Source organism: Plecotus auritus (assembly GCF_963455305.1).
Source record: "Plecotus auritus genome assembly, chromosome: 6".
NCBI classification, from domain to species: Eukaryota; Metazoa; Chordata; class Mammalia; order Chiroptera; family Vespertilionidae; genus Plecotus; species Plecotus auritus.
In genome coordinates, this window is record NC_137773.1 from 30,473,005 (window position 1) to 30,494,202 (window position 21,198).

General features: G+C 44.1%; 1 protein-coding gene across 2 annotated transcripts in view; it reads right to left on the minus strand.

Moving 5' to 3' along the window:
• The window catches only part of CYSTM1 (cysteine rich transmembrane module containing 1), a 62,021-nt gene that overhangs the window by 23,086 nt on the left and 17,737 nt on the right, over positions 1 to 21,198 (minus strand). The gene's annotated exons all lie outside the window — the stretch shown is intronic.

A 21,198-nucleotide genomic window follows, 5' to 3' on the forward strand; every position in this document is an offset into this window, starting at 1 on the left:
TTTCTAACAGCCTTAACTCGACTAGGAGTTCCCAAGTGCAGGGCACAAGTCTTCTGCGTGAGCTGCCCTGCAGGGCCTGAGGCACACAGAGGGCAGCACAAGGTGGACGGGAACTAGGAGCATGAGTGGCAGTCAACACGCAGACCCCAAAGCCTTCCAGCCAGGGACAGGTAGCTACAGTGGCAGGGACTCACAAGGTCGTGTGGCACACGGTCTTGGTCCTCACTGTATCATGGGCTCAAAGTCTACCGGGGCACTGGCGATTGTCCTTGGCTATGCAGAAGAGGTTGGAGTTGGCTCATTTGTGGGTTTGGAGAATTTCCAATAAGAAATTAACACAGAAAATAACCATGTTCCCATGAAGGTAAGACTTTCACAACCAGCCATCTCCACTTCCTAACTGGTCTGGCAAATACAGAGGGGCAATGGCCTAAGGAGTCTTTTCCAGAGGTAGAGAGACACATGACAGGACAGCTGAAGCCATCAAAAGCCCATTACCCCCAGGTGTGTACACCTTACCAACTCCTGAGGGCCCTACAACTGGTTCTAAGCTGATGCAAGGAAAACCAGACATTATGGCAACTCCAAATGCCAAGGTTATTTCAGAGAAAAGATTTCACTTTCCCAAGGAAAAAAATTACATATAATTCTAATTATGCTACAAATGTTGTGTAAGAACTAGATGAAATGAAAACAGGTGACAAGAACCAGCAGACACAGAGGATACTACCATGCCTGCACAAAGCTGCACGAGTGTAAGACAAGTGGCCTCAGCCTCGGCTGTCCGTGGGCTCAGGGTTTCAGGTCCCAAGACAGACCCTAGTCTGGGGACAAGGCCAAAGATCAAAGATCAGCCTGATTGGGTCAGCAGGGGCAGAGTCAGTGAGAGCCTACAACCCCTAGAGCAGCCAGCTGGACTAAGGTGCACTGTCTAGTGCCATGCCCACCTCTGAGTGCCCCACAATCACAACTAAGTATTGTCAATGGCAGGTAATATGTAAAACTGGAATTGTAACATTGTGAAAGCCGATCAAATATCAAAATGAAATATGATGTTACAAGTGACCAGTTGTGGTTACGTTGGAGTCTAAAATTAGATGGTGAGTAAAGCTGACTTTCAGTCTGCAAGTCTAGCCCTCGGTGGAGAAGCGTGATTCATCAGAAAGTGACCTTCAAAGATACCTTGCTCCTGTGTTTTAAAACTCTTACCCAAAGAACTGAAAGCAGGGACTCAAGCAGGTATTTGTTCATAGCCATGTTCATAGCAGCATATTCACAAGAGCCAAGAGGTAGAAACAACCCAGTGTCCAGTGATGGATGAAAGGATAAACAAAATGTGGTCTATACATACAATGGGATATTAGTCAGCCTTAAAAAGGAAATAATCAATTCTGATCCAAGCTACAACATGGGTGAACCTTCGAGACATTGTGCGAAGTGAAATAAGATAGACACAGAAGGACAAATATTGTATGATTCCACTTATAGGAGGTACCTAGAACAGTCAAATTCATAGACGGAAAGTATGGTTGCCAGGGCTTTGGGAGGGGAGCTATTGTTTAATGGGTATGGAGCTTTAATTTGGGAAGATTAAAGTGACAGTTGCATAACAATGTGAATGTACTTAATGCCACTGAACTGTATACTTAAAAATGGATAAAAAAATATATGCCCTAGTCAGTTTGGCTCAGTGGATAGAGAAAGCATCAGCCCTCGGACTGAAGGGTCCTGGGTTCCATTCCAGTTAAGGGCACATATCTCAGTTTCCCAGCCCTGATCAGGGCACATGCTGGAGGCAACCAATTGGATGTGTCTCTCTCACATCTATCTTTCCCCACTCACTAAAAATCAATGGAAAAATACCCTCAGCTGAGGATTAAACAACAGGTTAAAATGATAACTTTTATGTTATCAATATTTTACCTCCCACATAAAAACCCCACATTGTTTACTCTGCTTATCCTGAGGATTCCAGGTACCTCAACAAGCTAGGGAGGGAAGACACCAGAGCCAAGCTTCAAAAGCAGGCAAAACTATGCCGGTGGCTCAGGGACGTTCTGTTCCGAAGCAGTTTCAGATCTCTTCGGTTTGGAGCCTGAATCAATCCTGCAGTCCCCTGGGGCCTGCCTGGACTCCAGCCAGCTCCAGGCACATCCTCCTCATCCAAAAATCCGCTCTGCCTGCCTGTGTGCCCACCTGCCTCCTGCTGCAGACTCTTCCAGAATGCTCCAGCTCTCTCTCACAAGCCGGATGTGCTGAAGGAGAAACAAGCTGCTGTTGCTGACACTTAGCTAAGACTCTCTCCCTGCTCACGTGATCACTTCTCATTTTCCTAACACAGCCAACCCTGCAGGGGATTCCGGGAATAAAAGGCATCTTTCCCAACTCAGGCAGCTCACAGACCATTTAGAAAAAGAGCTAGAGATCTATTGAGGAAGCTCACATTGGGTGGGACCAATGATAAAAACAACTGGATTAAAAATCAGGGCAGATCCTTATAGAGAGCTAAGAAGAGAAGAGTGTCAATCTTATTACTGCTCTGTCCTCCTTTCTTTTCCCTTATGCTAATATAAGAAAATTTAAAGTAACGATGGCTAGTGAGTGGCTCACCCAGAAATGGAAATCATTTGATATTGGCCCTGGCTGTCACAGCCCTGGCTTCTCACTGATAGAGCCATCATGGCCTGACTCCCCTTGCCCCAAGGAGGGGCAGTGGTGTCGGTGACTACTGCACGAGCTGTTATTTCATATCCTGCTGAGCAGCAGGAAAAATGCTTGGAATCACAGAAACAGTAATGAGAGAAAAGGCAAGAGCAGAACAGAAATAGACTCAGAAACTACAAATTCCCAGTGTCAGTGAATGGCTCCTGAATATAAGACGACTGCCATGATTTTGGAACTAAATAGAAACGAGAAAAACTATTATTTTCCTGGTTTTCAGGCACTGGATTACAGGGGGGAAATGGAGAGGTTACTTTGAGGGGAGCTGGCCCTTTGGAACTTGTCCAAATGGGCAGAGATCACCAAGGAGGTAGCTGTTGGGTTCTACCAATTAGTGTCCAGGCACAGACTGCTCTGTTATCGGCAATATTAGTCTGACTCACACTGAGTGCTAGCCTCAGGAGTCTCGTTCAAACAGTACTCACTGAGTTTTTAATAAGGCAAATATTGCCATATCGTTTTTACTGAACACAAAGTGTGTTGTTATCTTAGGTATACAGACCACAACTGGCTTCAGCACGTACCAGATTCCTGTGTTACTGATTAACAGTTCTAGCAGATATATTTATGCAAAACACCCCAGGCTGTTTTCTTCCTCCACTGTCAGGCTTAATTTTGCGACAGTAAAAATAGTTGTGTTTTCACCTAAATGCACCTCAGTTTTGGAGGCCTGGTGCAGGTGAGTTCTAAGGTCAGGGATGGGACAGGGTGACCACTCTCAACAAACATGGAGAGGTGGTGACTCGAGGCAGATCTCACTTGTAAGGACTGTCCCCTCCTGTGCTCTTTACTCCCGCAGCGCACTGCCCACCATTTCAGAGCAACAAAGGTCATCCTTATAGACTTGGAAGGAATGGGGTGGGGTGGGGGGGGTGGTGGCTCTGCCAAGTTACCTACAACGATGCCTGTTCCTCAGTAACACTGCCACAAGCCAACAGCCGCCCAAAGCCAATGACAAAGGGTCCTGAAAGCCACCACCTTGCCCACTGAAAGTGCCATTTGGCAAATGTGAAGCTAGAGCCTTCCCCAATGGAGAAAGGGAGACGGGTGCCTGGCCTGTAGGACTCTGACTAGAACTCTGCTGGTCTGGGAGACAGGGCCAGAGTTTAGGGAAGCAACTCCCTTCTATGGTCAACAATACCAGTTCTAGTCAGCCTGTCACTAAAGCTCGGTGAACTTTAGTGGTTCAGTGGCTCAGTGGTTGAGTGTTGACCTATGAACCAGGGGGTCATGGTTCTATTCCCGGTCAGGGCACATGCCCAGGTTGTGGGCTCCTCCCAGTGGGGGGTAGGCAAGAGGCAGCCGATCAATGATTCTCTCTCATCACTGACGTTTCTCTCTCTCTCTACCTCTCTTCCTCTCTGAAATCAACAAAAAATTTTTTTAAAAAAGAAAATGAAAAAAGTCTCCAACATCATGACCGACCAATTATCTTTCCATTGAAATAGAAGAAACAGGCTAATCCTTGTGATGAAAACCCTATAGTGGGAAACTAAGTGGGGTGAGCCGTGGAGGTGGAGCAGGTGTTCGGGAGCCTCCAGTGTGTCAGAAATAACAGAAGGCATTGCATTGCTCCCCACCCACTGAGCTGGGTGTAGCTGCCCAAAGTGATGGGTTTATATATAGCACCACCGGTTTGGAGAACAGAGGGACTCTCAGCAAACTGGAAGCCGGGCAGACACAAGCTAGGGCACATTCTTGCAGCCCTGCTGTCATCGGTAGTCAAGTGTCCCTCCCCAAATAGCAGCACAAGCAGACCCCAATATCTTGGGCATAGCATGTCCATGTCTCTTAGGAACACTTTATAGATGGGGAGAGGTGGTTCTAGTGTTGGATACCCTGGGTCCTCTCTCAATGCCACCTTGAGGGTATGACCACCTCTCCCAGCTTCAGTTTCTTCACCTGTCAAATGGGGAAATAATAGTACCTATATCCTCACTGGGTTCTTCAGGGGCTTAATGAGCTAATAGGCCAGTGATGAGCTGCTGTTATTACTCCCAAGACAGAGATCTAAAGGACAGAAGGCAGGACTCCCTCATTGCTTAGATACCCGGAAGCAACATGGGTATTATGTAAAGGTGGTAGGAGATCTATACACAATTTTTCACTCTGCACAATGAATTGAGGTCTTTTAAAAGACCGAACAAGAGACATGGAAATGGGGTAACAGAGGCGTCTATTTCCCCTAAGTACTGCCTGAGCTCGACTCCATGTGGATGCCAGGTTGCTGGGCAATAACCTAAGAAGGCAGGGGGCACTGCCTCCTAATGATGTCACAAGCACACAGCCATCCTAACTACCTACGCCCACCAATAGCAGGCTGGAGCTGGTGACCACCAAGAATCCTTCTACCAACCCCCTTCCTCACCACCCTTCTCCCCTGCTGGAACAGGGAATGATCCTGTTCAGAATTCCTTTTGACCTCTAAGATGAACCCTTAGCTCCTGATTCTACCTGGATAAAAATGCTGAGGACTCCAGTGTCATTTTCCACTCTAAGCCCCTAGTCTTGCAAAGGGCACACTCAGTAGACCTGCCATACAAGAGATGTGGAATCAATGAATTAACCAATGAGTGAATGAATGAGTGGACAACTGAATGAACAATCACTCGTGCACCTTTTACCTCAGTCGGAAAAGCTGTTTCCGGCCTGTCTTGTAAATAGGCTGTAGACATGGGCTTAGCTGACTATTTTCTTAAGCAACAGCAAAGCATTACTGATTAAAAATATGAAGACCCTGTCAGCCTTAAGCTCTTAAGGAAGGGAGTCACTCCTACTTCTGCCAGTTGAAACCCTTCAAGAGCTCTCGGCTCATTCTGAACCTTCCTGAAATGGCTGAGGGCAGTCCTGGTATCTGAACCATCACTTTATCCAGAAGGGATCAGTCTGACTAGAGGAGGTCTTAGGGAACATCAAGAGAGCAAAGGGAGCTCAGGGTCCTGAGCCTGCCTGGGTCAGAGAGAGGGGACCCCACAGCCATAGAAGACACCTTCTCTAGAGGGGACCCTTGGGAGCCTTTGGGAGTTCATGGTTACCTACAGCTGCCCAAGGGTAGATGGACAGGGCTTTTTTTTTGGGGGGGGGGGAGGGAAAGAAGGGAGAAGGATACTGATCCTTTATAAACTACCCATTATAGCCGAAACCGGTTTGGCTCAGTGGATAGAGCGTCGGCCTGAGGACTGGGGGGTCCCGGGTTCGATTCTGGTCAAGGGCATGTGCTTTGGTTGCGGGCACATCCCCGGTGGGAGGTGTGCAGGAGGCAGCTACTCGGTGTTTCTCTCTCATCGATGTTTCTAGCTCTCTATCCCTCTTCCTTCCTCTCTGTAAAAATATCAATAAAATATATTTAAAAAAAATAAAAAAAATAAACTACCCATTATACACATACCCCCTAAAGCAAAAATCTATTTTTATCCCATTAAGAACAACTCAAATAACAATCTTGTACAGTCTCCCTAAAATCCTCCAGCTGACAAGGTGTCCCAGGTTACCAAATGTACTCATTTCAAAGGTAAATGCAAAAGCTCAGAAGGAGCAAGACGCTACTAAAAAAAGTCTAATTGAGATTTTTTCTCCTTAGGGAAAATGCGTCAGAATCTTTCCTAGGCTGTTCCCCACTTACGAGCTTTAAGCAGGTGTGTCCCTGGGAAAAGGGTCTGATGCCTGGGACCCCAAGGAAAAAGCATTTCACATCACCACACACAACCCAGGTACATCCCTAGAAGAAGAATGTGTGTGTGTTGTGTGTGGAGAGTGTGTGTGTGGGGGGGGGGGGGAGGGGGTAAGGGGGGGCGCGGGGGTTCCTACTCCCTTCTCCAGATTCAGAAACTCTAGTCTAAAAGGCTGAGGATGGGTAAAGGCATCAGTATGGAGTGTGCCACTTTTGCCAATCAGTATCCCAGCCTGAACCTGTAAGACACCTGTGACTGAATGAGGAAAAAGCCACTGAGCCCAGCAGTGGGAAAAGGAGGGGGGCAGCACTGGCCTCTCAAAGCCAAAAGGGTTGCAGCCCTGGTAGCAGCAAGCTTCCTGGCTGCAAGCTGATAAGGCTTTCCCGTAAGTCCACAGGAAAGTCAATACTTCCTGGAGGAGGGAGCCACTCCCTCAATGAGCCAAGGCAAGCCTGGAACAGCAGAAAAACGGGCAGACCACAAATACTGCCACGATCCACTCACTGGTCTGTCCCTGCGGGTCTCCCAGCCCCACCTGCCTGTGAGTTCAGCTGAGCGGGCAGGAGCCAGGCCCTCTCCATCAGGTGTGCTGGGCTTGGGTTACACCTGCTATACCTGGCATGGTCCAGTTAAGCAAAATGCAATTCCCTTAACCTCTCAGTGGCTTGGTTTTTGTATCTGAAAAAGGAGACAATAACAGCACTGACCTCTTGGGACTGTTATAAAGTTTATAGGATCAACTCCTCAAAAAGCAGCTAGCTTCGTGCCAGGCACAAAACAAACAATAAATTATAGCTATTATTGTTGCTGTTATTCCATAAACTAGATAAAGGGCTAAATTATAGAGCTTTCCACTGTACTGAGTTTTTTTATTTTCCTTTTTATTGTATTGGGGTGACACTAGTTAACAAAATTGTATGGGTTTTAGGTGCACAATTCCACAACCATCATCTGTACACTGTACTGTGTGCTCACCAGACCAAGTCTGTACTAAGATTTTTAAAAACAAGAATAATTTAGAGTGGGGGAAAGAAAACCCCACATGATCAGCAGTGTTGAGACGGACACTTCAATGAGCAGTGATCACCGCTCCTTAGCAAGGACTTGCATATTCTATAGGGCTGAGATGCTGCTGAGGAGACCAGGACTTGATGAATTTAAAATGAAGAAGAAAACAAAAAATGCCCAACAATACTCTCATGTAGCATGATATCAGCTGCAAATATACCCCAGGGGTAGAGATTAACACACTAGTTGAACTTCAAAAAGGGACTGCATCATAAAAAAACTAAACATACACCAAAGATTTATACCGAAATGTTGACAACTCTGGATAGCAAAATTATGGGTATTATTTACATCCTATAAGAGGTATTTCTGTAATTTTATATATATATATATATATATATATATATATATATATATATATATTTTTTTTTTTATTGATATTTCACAGAGAGGAAGGGAGAGAGATAGAGAGCTAGAAACATCGATCAGCTGCCTCCTGCACACCTCCCACTGGGGATGTGCCCGCAACCAAGGTACATGCCCTTGACCGGAATCGAACCCGGGACCTTTCAGTCCGCAGGCCGACGCTCTATCCACTGAGCCAAACCAGTTTCGGCGGTATTTCTGTAATTTTAAAAGTTCTTTTAAAAATAAGGTCCCCTGCCTGGCTGGCGTGGCTCAGTGGTTGAGCTCTGAACCAGGAGCTCACGGTTTGATTCGGGTCAGGGCACATGCCCGGGTTGTGGGCTCGATCCCCAGTAGGGGGCGTGCAGGAGGCAACCGATCAATGATTCTCTCTCATCATTGATATTTCTCTCTCTCTCTCCCTCTCCTTTTCTCTCTGAAATCAATACAAATATATTAAAAATAAATAAAAATGAGGCCCCTTTCCTTTGTCCGAGAACTGTGGTGTAACCCGGGAGTCGCAGCCTGGGGTAGAGCAGAGCCTCGAAAGTGAGGTTTGGAGAAGCCACTCTTCCGGCCCCTGATCGTGCTGGACTTGGTCACATCTGTGTTATGCCTGCCAGGCTAAGCCCTCACTGGTGACTTGGACATCAATCCTGGCATGATGTCCCACATTTCAGCACATCTCAACTCTGGGGAGCCACAATATAAGCAGAATAAAGATTTCTTCCCCATGGCTAACCACACTGACCATCGGGAAGCAGGAGCCAGGTGCCTATGGGCACCATGCCACACCGCCTGGGCACAGATCCTGGAGCCGGCCAGCTAATGCCTCATTATTATTATTTGGAAGAATAAATCCTAGGAAAGATCCATGCCACCCTAAGTGACCCCACACTCAGAGGGAGGGCCCAACACTACAGCCTGGGCTCCAATCCTAGAGACTGACCTACTCTAGCCCACCCGCACCTTCCAGTTCCCTGAGATGCCTTTTACCCAAAGCAGGCTTCTTTTTCTTGCCCACCAAACCAATTTCATTGTTTATATCAACCTAACTTTTAAAAGCTTATGTGAGAAGTGAAGGGAATGTGTATGTTATGTTTTGAAACTGAGTAAAAGTAGTATTAGAGCAGAAAACCCAGGCTGCACCTGGATGCAAGGGGACAAAGAAGAACAATGAAGCAAACCAGCCTGTGAGCAGGGCAAGACTTCAAACACTTCTGTTTCCTCAGGCCAGCCAGGTCTGGCCAACCCAGCCTGGCCCAGTCAGCAGGCGCCGGGCACCTCCCCCGGTCAGCTGAGTAAACTGGACCTGCAAAGAGTAGGTGCCTTTCATACTCCATTACCCCTGAGTGCTGGGCAGGCCAACGCTTTTGAAAAGCAAAAGAGAATGTTTTGCATAAAGTATTTGACTAAAACAGACTATGTCTCTGTGTGAGAAGATGAAAAACCTGAGGCCATCTTTAGGAGCCGCCAGTCCCCCGTGTCCTCATGACCCTCAGGTCCAGGAGACCTAGTGCAGTCACCAGGGGGACTTTAAGGAAGCGCTGGGCCTACCTGAGCAGACCTGGCAAGTTAAGCCTGAATTCACACGTATGTGGACTGAGAGTCAAGGTTGGTGCTAAGAGCCCAGTACACTTACTCAAGACCAACCTCATCTGCTTTTGTGAGAAGAAAGGAAGAGCTGCAACTGAGTGTCCCCAGAGGGAACTCCTCCTACTCACAGAGCCCGCCTTCTTTATTGCTGTGACCGATGCTTGTTATTGCTAATTTTGAAGTATTTTAAAGATATTCCCTAATGGAATACAAAAGAGCATAAAAGTTAAGAATACAACTTGAAATCAGGCAGACCTGGGTTTAATTCATGGCTCGGCGAGTTACTACTTGACTTTAGGTAAATTAATTCATCTCTCTGAATGTCAGTCTCCTCATCTCTAACATGGGAAACTACCAGGACTGCTGTATGGATTACATAAGATAGTGTACACAGAGCACCTGAATAAGATCTAAGTAGAAATGGTAACATATTTAGTGCCTGGCACTAAATTACAGAGAGCACTTAACTGGCAATTACTGAACGAGTGAGTGGTGTTTCCAAGGGAAAAAGGAAGATGACGTTGTAAAATATTTTTACTCATCCATGGGAGGCCACGTGACACATGGAAGCATGTCAGGCTCTGGGTCAGACACCCGGGGAAACATGAGCAAGACATTGTAGCTTCTCTGAGACTCCAGTTCCACATCTGTAAACTCAGATAATACCACTTATCATGGGCTTGCTCTGCCACTGCCCAGCTCTGACCTTGGGTAAACTCTCGTCTTAGGGCCCTCATGCTAAGTAAATGATGAAGAATGTAAGTGTTCAGCACAGGCCTGACAGACAGCAAAACCTCAGTTAGCAGCAGCTCCTTAGGGCCACTCGCAGAATGCTGACAGAGGAGATGAGGAGGAAAAGGAACCCAAGGCCTGAAGGAGAATGCCTCACAAGATACCTGTGCAGGCAGAGGATGCAGGGAGTGGGTCACAATCATTCAACAACTCCTTGGAATTGAGTAGTGGAATAACATACCAAAGTCCCTGCTTTCAAGGAGCTTATATTCTAGTGGGAGGAAAAAGGCAGCCAAGCAACACGTAAAGCATGGTAAATAGGGAAAAGAGGGGGGAAGCACAGGGCCAGAGAGAGCCAAGTTGGGGCAGAGGGAGTAGGGAGGTGGATGAAAGGCCTCCCTGACTAGGTAAGAGCTGAGCAAGAACCAAGACAGGGCAAAAAGCTGCATAGATTTCTGAGGCAAGCAAAAGGCAAAGGGAAAGGGACAGGCAAAACAAAGGCCCCGCAGGGGAGTGGCCTGGTGAGTGAACAGGCGGCCTTTGAAGATGGAGCAGAGCCTGCAGGTGTAACCACAGAAATAGCTTCAAATGGTCCTGTCCTGTTTAATAAGACACTGAGTTGTTTTTCAGACACAAGAGACCAAAACTGCAGGTCATGCAGCTGAAGCATGTGCAGGGAAGAGAACTTTGGCCTCCAGCTGCACCTGGAACCAGTCTCACCACCTCTCCCCATCCCCCCCACACCCCTCTCCCCAACACACACACATACACCAAAGGACATGGACATAACCGGAACCTGAACACGGTACCCTTTCAGAAGTGAAGGGTCCACTGTCCAGGAAGATCCAGTGCTGACTCCCCCTACCATAAATGGCCAAGTTCCAAGGTCCTCCAATTAAAACTTGCCCCACCAGGCCTTTGGCACACTTGGTCCCCTTAACTCCTTAAAAACTCTTAACCTAGTCCAGGGAATAAGAGGGATTTGAGGCACTATTAAGTCTCCCAGATTCTCAGTTGGTCAATAAACTTTTCCTTACTTCAAACTCTGACATTTTGAGTTTTGGCTTTTCGAAGCATCAGGCACACAAACTTGGGTTCTGTAAGGTGGGGAGTGAAAGGGGGGCAGCCTACTCATAGAGAACTGTGCTAGTCACTGCAAAAATTCTGGCTTTTAATCGGGTCTGGGTAGAAGACAGCAGGGGCAAGAGCTAGAGGAGCGAGGCCAGTTATGTGGCTATGACAGTAGATTGGGGCTGCCCACAGCTGCCTCAGGCCAGTGGGAATTCTCAGGGTAGATCAGGAATGACCCTCAGTCCCTGTCTTCCCCACCTTTCCCATGAAAACTTCCTGTTTTCACCACCTCCATCCACCCACAAGCAAAAATTCAGAAAAACGTTGTGAGCTGTGAAAGGGTACTAACTTCCTCAATGCCCGTTGAAGTGTCATAAACTGTACATATTACTTTATTCTTCACCACATTCCTGTAATCCCAGTTTCACAGATAAGGAAACAGAAGTCCAAGGAACTGGAGAAACTAAACCTAGATTCCTAAGCCAATGCGGCTTTTGGTGGCACCACGCAGCGTCCTTGCTGGGACATTCTGTCATCTGATACCTGGCAAAGAAAGACAGCACTGAGCTGGACTCTATGCTGAGAGGCTTCCCAGGGCAATGAAAATGCCTGATCAGAGTTTCTGATGAAGAAAGGCATAAAAGGCTCAAACAAGCCAGGTTGTAATTCCATACCTCAAGCCAATTAGCCAGAGATGCCAGACAGTTAAATTCCTTCCTCTTCTATCCTCACGCTGACTGATGAGAGCAATGTCAGACACCAAGAAAGTGTGCAGGAGAAACATGCCACTCTACCCCGCCCCCTCCCATCTGTGACTGTGGACTAAAGGAGAAGCCGTTCTTAACTTCTCAGTGGTTGGCCAGTGACCCAGCAGGGCACTTCTGGAACAGGCGCTCTGCTTTTGCTTCTTCAAATTACAAAGAACCATAATAGGGTCACTTTTAGTTCCCTATCTACAGGCTTAGAAACCCAAGCAAAGGCCAACTGGGCTTTTGGTCTCCATGGGGGCATCCCAAGGACTCAGTTGAAGTAGAACTTATTTTATTTTTTAAAATATATTTTTACTGATTTCAGAGAGGAAGGGAGAGGGAGAGAGAGAAACATCAATGATGAGAGAATCATTGATCAACTGCTTTCTACACGTCCCCTGCAAGGGATTGAGCCCACAACCTGGGCATGTGCCCTGACCAGGAATTGAACAGTGACCTCCTGGTTCATAGGTTGATGCTCAACCACTGAGCCACACCAGCTGGGCAGAATTTGTTTTATTTTAAATCAATATGTTGCCAGATAGTGCAGTCCTAACCCAGAAGAGCATGTATAAAACACAGTATCTGGATTCAAAAGAGTTAGCTAGTAAGGGAAGGGTCCCAAGGGAAAGGGACCAGATAACTAACACGAAGTCACAACCACCTTTCGAAATAGTGATATTGCCATTCATTCAACACATATTTACTGAGCATAAACATTGTGTCAACACTGTTCCAGGTACTCTGGAAGCGGAGGTGAAGGAGAGATACAACGGCCTTCGTGAAGCTTACCAGGGGAAGCAGGCACAACCAAAACAGGGAGGTTCAGTAACCTGCCAGACCCTAGGGTTACGGGATTTGAATCCAGCTTGCTCATACTCCACTTACCTCTGTTTACTAGGAAACTGGTGCCCTGCTGTAATTAACAGGGTTTTGTGGGGTTCTGGGGTAGGGGTGCGGGGCTGAGGGAGATAGGAGAGGGAATTGCTGAAAAGGAGGTATTTTCCTTTGGTGGGTATTTGACAATCACTGTGGAATCTGTGCTGGATTATAGCAGCAAGGCATTGGGAGGAAATACGTACTTAGCTTGGAATCAGGACTTATATCCAAGCCAAAACGCAGTAAGCCTCTCTGGGCTTCACTTTGAATCTCTAAAAAAAATGAGGTTAGCCTAGCAGGAATAGTAAATGGTTTCCTCTTACCTAACAATTCAAGCCTATTCAGAGTGGCTGAAGCCACATTTGGGCTGAGCAGAAAGAGCCACAATTGATTAGTGATGTCTGCTAGGAGCATGGAATGGTGATTAACCTGGGTGATCATCTAAGGCCTCTCCCACTTCTGATGATTTAAGGTATCTGAGTGGGAGTCATTTCAATTTTGATGACAGAATTAAAAAACCTCTTCTTTCATGACTTTCTAACCAATTCACAGAATGTTCCTTAACAAGATAGACTGCCTATTTTCTGACATGACACTGGAGATACTGTTGTGTTTAATTTTTAACTTTAAACGGTCTGTTACTATGGCATTTTTACAAGAGCCTAGAAGAAGTTTTGTTCTTTAGATGCTCCACTGCACAGGAGTTCATCCTCACTACTGGGATTTGTGGTAGTGTTCCCAAAGGTCTCCCAATCCATACGTCATTTGCAATGTGGCCTTTCCCTAGAACACATGCTAGGTAGACCTGGGGCTGCTTTGATCAATAAAAGCATGATGGAAGTGATGATGGGAGAAATCTGGGTGAAAGGTATACAGAGTTGTTTGTACTATTTCTGCAATGCTTTTGTAAGTTTGAAATTGTTTCAAAATGAGAAGTTAATTAAAAAAATTGTTTTAAGAAACGCCTGGTAGCTTCCACTTTTGTACACCATCATAGAAGGAGCCCACTACCTGAGGCTGTCACGCTGTAAGGAGGCCCAAGCCAGACACACTGAAGGGCTATGTGGAGGGAGGGGGAAAGAGAGATAACAGAGAAAAAAATCCCAAAGGAAAGGACATTAAATAGCTTTCAAATGCATTTATGAAATAACTAGATGCCCGATGCATGAAATTTGTGTAAGAGCAGGCCTTCGCAGCACTGGCTGCCTCAGCCCTCACAGCCCCAGCTGCCTTGCAGTCCCCTGCCCATTGGTTGTTCCGGAAGATCGTTCCGGAAGGTTGTTCTGCCATCTGTTCTAATTAGCATATTAGCTCTTTATTATATAGGATGAGATAAACAGAGCCTTTTCGCCCTAAGAAAAATTAAGATATTATTTTCTCAAAAAGGCTGAAATAACACCAAAGGTAAAGAAAGAAGATGAAGGATTGGTTCTCAGAGGGAGGAAAAAATGGTGGTGGAATAGACAGATGTGTCCCGAGCCTTGTCCCGGAGCAGATAGAAAGAACAGCTGAGGGTCACACGGGGAGTGTTTGTTGGTGAGTTGAGGGACAGCTATACTCCAGGAGATGGTGGGGGACTGCTGGACGGGGCTCCCCTGACCCGGCAGCCCCCACTGCTGCTGGGTTCCCTCCTGGAGCGACCGGCTCGGACGCGGAGACCACGCCATCTTGAAGGGGAAAGTGGATGTTATCAGAAGCCTGAAAATCTACAACTACGGCACCCACCAAACAGCTGCGAACCCCAGGGCACCGGTCCCCAATTGGCGCAAACACACGATTCAGAGGAGCTCTACACTCCATCACGGAAAAGGTCAGATTTTGCCTGGGATAAGGTGAGGTCTCTGCTCCCAGCAGGAGAGAGAAATGCACGCACTGTGGGAGCTGGAGGACCGGGGGAAGTCTGCGTCTAGAAAAATCCGTGGCTGTTGGGGTTGGCGTGATCTGTGAATGTGGAAGGGGGTCCTTAGAGCTGCTAACAAAAAGGAACTCTTAAAAGCAACCCATTTTGATCTGATGCAAAAGGACAGCCTAAAAATTTTAAAAGTGTGCTGGCTGCTTAGACCCAAGGGGGAAAAAAGACTGCATGGACTTGCACGCAGCACCCGAGTTCGCACACTTACGCTGGCTCATTTTTTTTGTTTTTTTTTGTTTTTTTTTTTTTTTTTTCTTTTTCCTTTAAATCCTTGCTTCTAATTACTAAGCCCGATACATAGGATCACCCAAATGGGGACACCCTAAGAGACTGCAGGGGAAAGTTGTTTTTCTGGAACCTAAGGATCAGAGTGGGAAATAACCATCAGAGAACCAGCTCTGGGGCAACCCACTCCCACAAACCAGTATTGAATGCCACAGGGAAAGCAGGATCTAAGCACTGGCTAGAGAGGACCTACAGACCTGGAGGTCAATCCAGAAACACTGCCACCCAGGGGTTGAATCACAAATTGACTCTTGGGTAAACACAAAGGAATACAAGAAATTAAGACACACTGCCTGCTTAAAAATCAGGACTGGCTTACAACACTGAGGAGCAGTGGAATGCAGGGAACTGCAATACTGTCCTGACTAGGAAACAGGTGTGCCAAACAAATCAGTAGAGGAAATGAATGACCTTCACTACTGCACATTTTATTTTTATTTATTTTATTTTTCATCTTTTACTTAAGAAACTATTTTTTTTCTTTTTTCCTCACTTGATTTTACCTTTTTAATTATTATATTTTTATTTTCAATCAGTATTATTACCGCTCTATTTTACCTTTTTTTTAAAAAAAGTATCATTTTATTTTCTCTTTATTTTATTTTGGGATTAGTGTTCTACATTCTATTTTCATCTTCCCTTTAGCATCATTTTACTCTATCTCAACTTTACCTTTATGCCATCCCTCTCTTCCTAACTTTTCCCCTTTTGTTGTCCTGTTTCTCTTAACCTTTTCCTGCTTTAGATTTTCCCTATTCTTTCTTTTTACCCCGTTAAAATTTCACCCTACTTATATATCTAATTTCCTATCCCCTGCTCCAAGTCCATACACACCTCTCTTCTCTGTCTTCACTATCCAAAAAATTGTTTTTCTCTCTGTCCTTTTGTTGTTGTTTGCTTGATTGTTGATTATATCAATTTTTTATGCTTGTTTGTGAGATTGTTTTGCTTATTCCTTTTTGTTTGTTTGTTTTGTTTTTGTTTTTTGCTTCTGTTTTCCCTTGCCTCGCTTGATATTATTGTTTGTAGTTTTATTCATCTCCAGGTACTTGTTGCTGGCATTTGTTGGGATTAGTGGCTGTTCTATTGGAGTTTTCTCCCCATATATATAATTTGTTCCCCTCTTCTTTTGTATTCTCTTTCTTTTCTCTCTTACTTTTTTTTCCTTTTTCCAATTTCATTTTTGTACTCCTTCCTTCCTTCCTTCCTTCCTCCCTCCCTCCCTCCCTCCCTTCCTTCCTTTTTCTCTTCTTCTTTCTCTCCTATCCTCTAATTTGCCTTTCTCTGGTGGTCACCTTTATTTGGGGTTATTAATATCGTGAATACACTTCTGTTCAGTGCCTTGTGTGTTGTACCTGGTTGTGTTGTAGTCTGTGCCTTTAAATCAACGCAGGAGAGAGAGAACTACATAACCAGACACCCAGAGAAGAGGGACCATGGGGAGACAAAGAAACAGCCTGCATATGAAAGAAAAGCAGGCATCACCAGAAAAGGAAGTAAATGAAATGGAGGCAAGCAACCTGCCAGAGAAAGAATTCAGAGAAATGGTCATAAGGTGGCCGAAAAGAATGGAAGACAAATTCAACAATATGTGTAAGAACCAAGAGGAAATGAAGAAGAACCAAGAAGAAATGAAAAAATGACATCGCTGCTGTAAAGAACTCAATAGAAAGCATCAAGAGTAGACTAGAAGAAGCAGAGAACCGCATCAGTAAGCTAGAAGACAAGGTAGAAAAAAATACCCAAGCAGAGCAGCTTCTATAAAAAAAAAATAAAAAGCAGGAGGAGAGCCTAAGGGAACTTTGGGACAACATGAAACAAAACAACATCCGCATAATAGGGGTACCAGAAGGAGAGGAAACTGAGCAAGGAATAGAAAACCTGTTTGAAGAAATAATGACAGAAAACTTCCCTAATATAGGGAAGAAAAAAACCCACATAAATCCAAGAAGTTCACAGAGTCCCAAGCAAAATGAACCCCAAAAGACCGACGCCAAGGCACATTATAATTAAATTGGCAAACACCAACGACAAAGTAAGAATCTTAAAAGCGGCCAGAGAGAGACAGAAAGTTACATACAAAGGAACCCCCATCAGACTAGCAACTCATTTCTCAACAGAAACTCATCAGGCCAGAAGGGAATGGAATGAAACACACAAAGTCATGCAAAGGAAGGTTCTGAATCCAAGAATACTACCCAGCAGCAAGGCTATCAATCAAAATTGAAGGTGAAATCAGGAGTTTCACAGACAAAAAAGGACTAAGGGAATTTATTACCACCAAACCAGCAATGCGGGACATGCTAAAGGGTCTGCTGTAAAAAAAAAGAAATAGGAAGCGAAGAAAGAACACAGGGGTAAAGAATAAAAATGGCGACAAATAAGTACCTATCAATAATAACTTTAAATGGATTAATGCTCCAATCAAAAGACATAGGGTAAAGGACTGGATAAGAAAACATGACCCATATATTTTCTGTCTACAAGAAACCCACCTCAGAAAAAAAGACGCACACAGACTGAGGGTGAAGGGATGGAAAAAGGTTTTTCAGGTGAATGGAAATGAAAAAAAAAAAGCTGGGGTAGCAATACTTATTATCTGACAAATTAGATCTCAAAGTGAAGGACATAACAAGAGATAAGGAAGGCCACTTCATAACACTAAAGGGAGCAATCCAACAAGAAGAAATAACTCTGGTAAACATATACACACCCAATACAGGAGCACCCAAATACATAAAAAAACTCCTGGAGGATATCAAGGGAGAGATTGACAGCAATACAATCATAGTAGGAGACTTTAATACCCCACTATCACCATTGGACAAATTCTCTAAACAAAAAATCAGCAAAGAAACATCAATCCTAAATGACTCCCTAGACCAGATGGAATTAATTGACATCTTCAGAACATTTCACCCCAAAGCCACAGAATATACATTCTTCTCAAGTGCACATGGGTCATTTTCAAAGATAGACCATATGTTGGGTCATAGGCAAAGTCTCTTCAAATTCAAGAAGATAGAAATCATATCAAACATTTCTCAGATCACAGTGGCATAAAACTGAAAATCAACTACAATAAAAACAATCCAAAAAAAGCAAACACATGGAGACTAAACAGCATGCTATTAAACAATTACTGGGTTACCAGAGAGATCAAAGAAGAAATAAAAAACATCCTGGCAACAAATGACAATGAAAACACAACAATCCAAAATCTATGGGACGTGCCGAAACCGGTTTGGCTCAGTGGATAGAGCGTCGGCCTGCGGACTGAAGGGTCCCGGGTTCAATTCCGGTCAGGGGCATGTACCTTGGTTGCGGGCACATCACCAGTAGGGGAAGTGCAGGAGGCAGCTGATCGATGTTTCTCTCTCATCGATGTTTCTAACTCTCTATCCCTCTCCCTTTCTCTCTGTAAAAAAATCAATAAAATATATTAAAAAAAATCTATGGGACACAGCGAAAGCAATCTTGAGAGGGAAATTCATAGCTCTACAAGCCTACTGCAAAAAACAAGAAACAATGGTAATAAATTACTTAACCCTACAACTCAAAGAGTTAGAAAGAGAGCAACAAGAAAAGCAATAATAAAGATCAGAGCAGAGATAAACGACATTGAAACCAAAAAAACAACACAAAAGATCAACAAAACCAAGAGCTGGTTCTTTGAAAGGATAAACAAGATTGATGAACATCTAGCCAGGCTCACCAAGAAGCAAAGAGAACCCAAATAAACAAAATCTGAAATGAAAGAGGAGAAATACAACAGACCCCACTGAAATACAAAAGATTGTTAAAAAATACTATGAACAACTCTATTCCAACAAACTGGACAACCTGGAAGAAATGGACATATTCCTAGAAAAATATAACCTTCCAAAACTCAATCAGGAAGAATCTAAACATCTCAATAGGCCAATAACTATGGAAGAAATTGAAGCAGTCATCAAAAAGCTTCCAGCAAACAAAAGCCCGGGGCCAGACGGCTTCACAAGGGAGTTTTACCAAACATTCAAGGAAGAACTAAAACCTATCCTCCTCAGACTATTCCAAAAAATTCAAGAGGAAGGAACACTTCCAAGCTCCTTCTATGAAGCCAACAACACCCTAATACCAAAACCAGATAAAGACAACACAATGAAAGAGAATTACAGGCCAATATTCCTCATGAACATAGATGCCAAAATCCTCAACAAAATTCTAGCAAATCGGATCCAGCAGTATATCAGAAAGATCATACACCATGACCAAGTAGGATTTATCCCAGAAATGCAAGGATGGTACAATATCCGCAAATCAATAAATGTGATACATCACATAATCAAATTGAGAGATAAAAATCGTAGTCATATCAATTGATGCAGAAAAAGCATTTGACAAAATCCAACACCTTTTCTTGATAAAAACTCTCAACAAGGTGGCAATAGAAGAATCATACCTCAACATAATAAAAGCCATATATGATAAACCCACAGCTAACATCATACTCAATGGGCAAAAACTAAAACCATTTCCCCTAAGAACAGGAACAAGACAGGGATGCCCACTCTCACCACTCCTGTTCGACATAGTACTGGAAGTATTAGCCATTGCAATTACACAAGAAGAAGAAATAAAAGGCATCCAAATTGGAAAAGAAGAAGTAAAGCTGTCCTTATTTGCAGATGACATGATATTGTACATAAAAAACCCGAAAGCCGAAACCGGTTTGGCTCAGTGGATAGAGCATCGGCCTGCGGACTGAAGGGTCCCGGGTTCGATTCCAGTCAAGGGCATGTACCCTGGTTGCGGGCACATCCCCAGTGCGAGGTGTGCAGGAGGCAGCTGATCGATGTTTCTCTCTCATAGATGTTTCTGGCTCTCTGTCCCTCTCCCTTCCTCTCTATAAAATATCAATAAAATATATAAAAAAAACAACAACAAAAAAAAAAACAAAAAACATAAAAAACCCGAAAGACTCCATCAAAAAACTAATAGACTTAATAAATGAGTTCGGCAATGTAGCAGGGTACAAAATTAATGCCAAGAAATCTATGGCATTTCTATACACCAATAGTGAACTTATAGAAAGAGAGACTAAAAAAGCAATCCCATTTACCATTGCACCAAAAAAATTGATACCTAGGAATAAACTTAACTAAGGAGGTAAAAGACCTATACGCGGAAAAGTACAGGACACTGAAAAAAGAGATAGAGGAAGACGTAAACAGATGGAAGAACATTCCATGTTCATGGATTGGGAGAATCAACATGATTAAAATGTCCATACTACCCAAAGCAATCTATAGATTCAATGCACTCCCCATTAAAATACCAATGGCATATTTCACAGACCTAGAAAGAACTCTCCAAAAATTCATCTGGAATAAAAAAAGACCCCGAATAGCCACAGTAATCCTGAGAAAGAAGAACAAAGTAGGTGGGATCTCAATACCAGATTTCAAGCTGTACTACAAAGCCACTGTTCTCAAAACAGCCTGGTACTGGCACAAGAAGAGACATATAGACCAATGGAATAGAATAGAGAATCCAGATATCAACCCAAACCACTATGCTCAATTAATATTTGACAAAGGAGGCATGAACATACAATGGAGTCAAGACAGTCTCTTCAATAAATGGTGTTGGGAAAATTGGACAGATACATGCAAAAAAATGAAACTAGACCACCAACTTACACCATACACAAAAATTAACTCAAAATGGATACAGGACTTAAACATAAGACGGGAAACCATAAAAATAATAGAGGAATCCACAGGCAGTGAAATCTCAGACATATGCCGAAGCAATTTCTTCACTGACACTGCTCCTAGGGCAATGGAAGCTAAAGAGAAAATAAACAAATGGGACTACATCAAAATAAAAAGCTTTTGCACAGCAAAAGAAACCATCAACAAAACAACAAGAAAGCCCACTGTATGGGAGAACATATTGGCAAATGTTATCACTGATAAAGGTTTAATCTCCAACATTTACAGGGAACTTATACAACTTAATAAAAGGAAGATAAATGATCCAATTAAAAAATGGAAAACGGACCTAAATAGAATCTTTTTGAAAGAAGACAGAAGGAAGGCCAAGAGACATATGAAAACATGCTCAAAGTCACTAATTACCCGAGAGATGCAAATCAAAACGACAATGCGGTACCATCTCACAC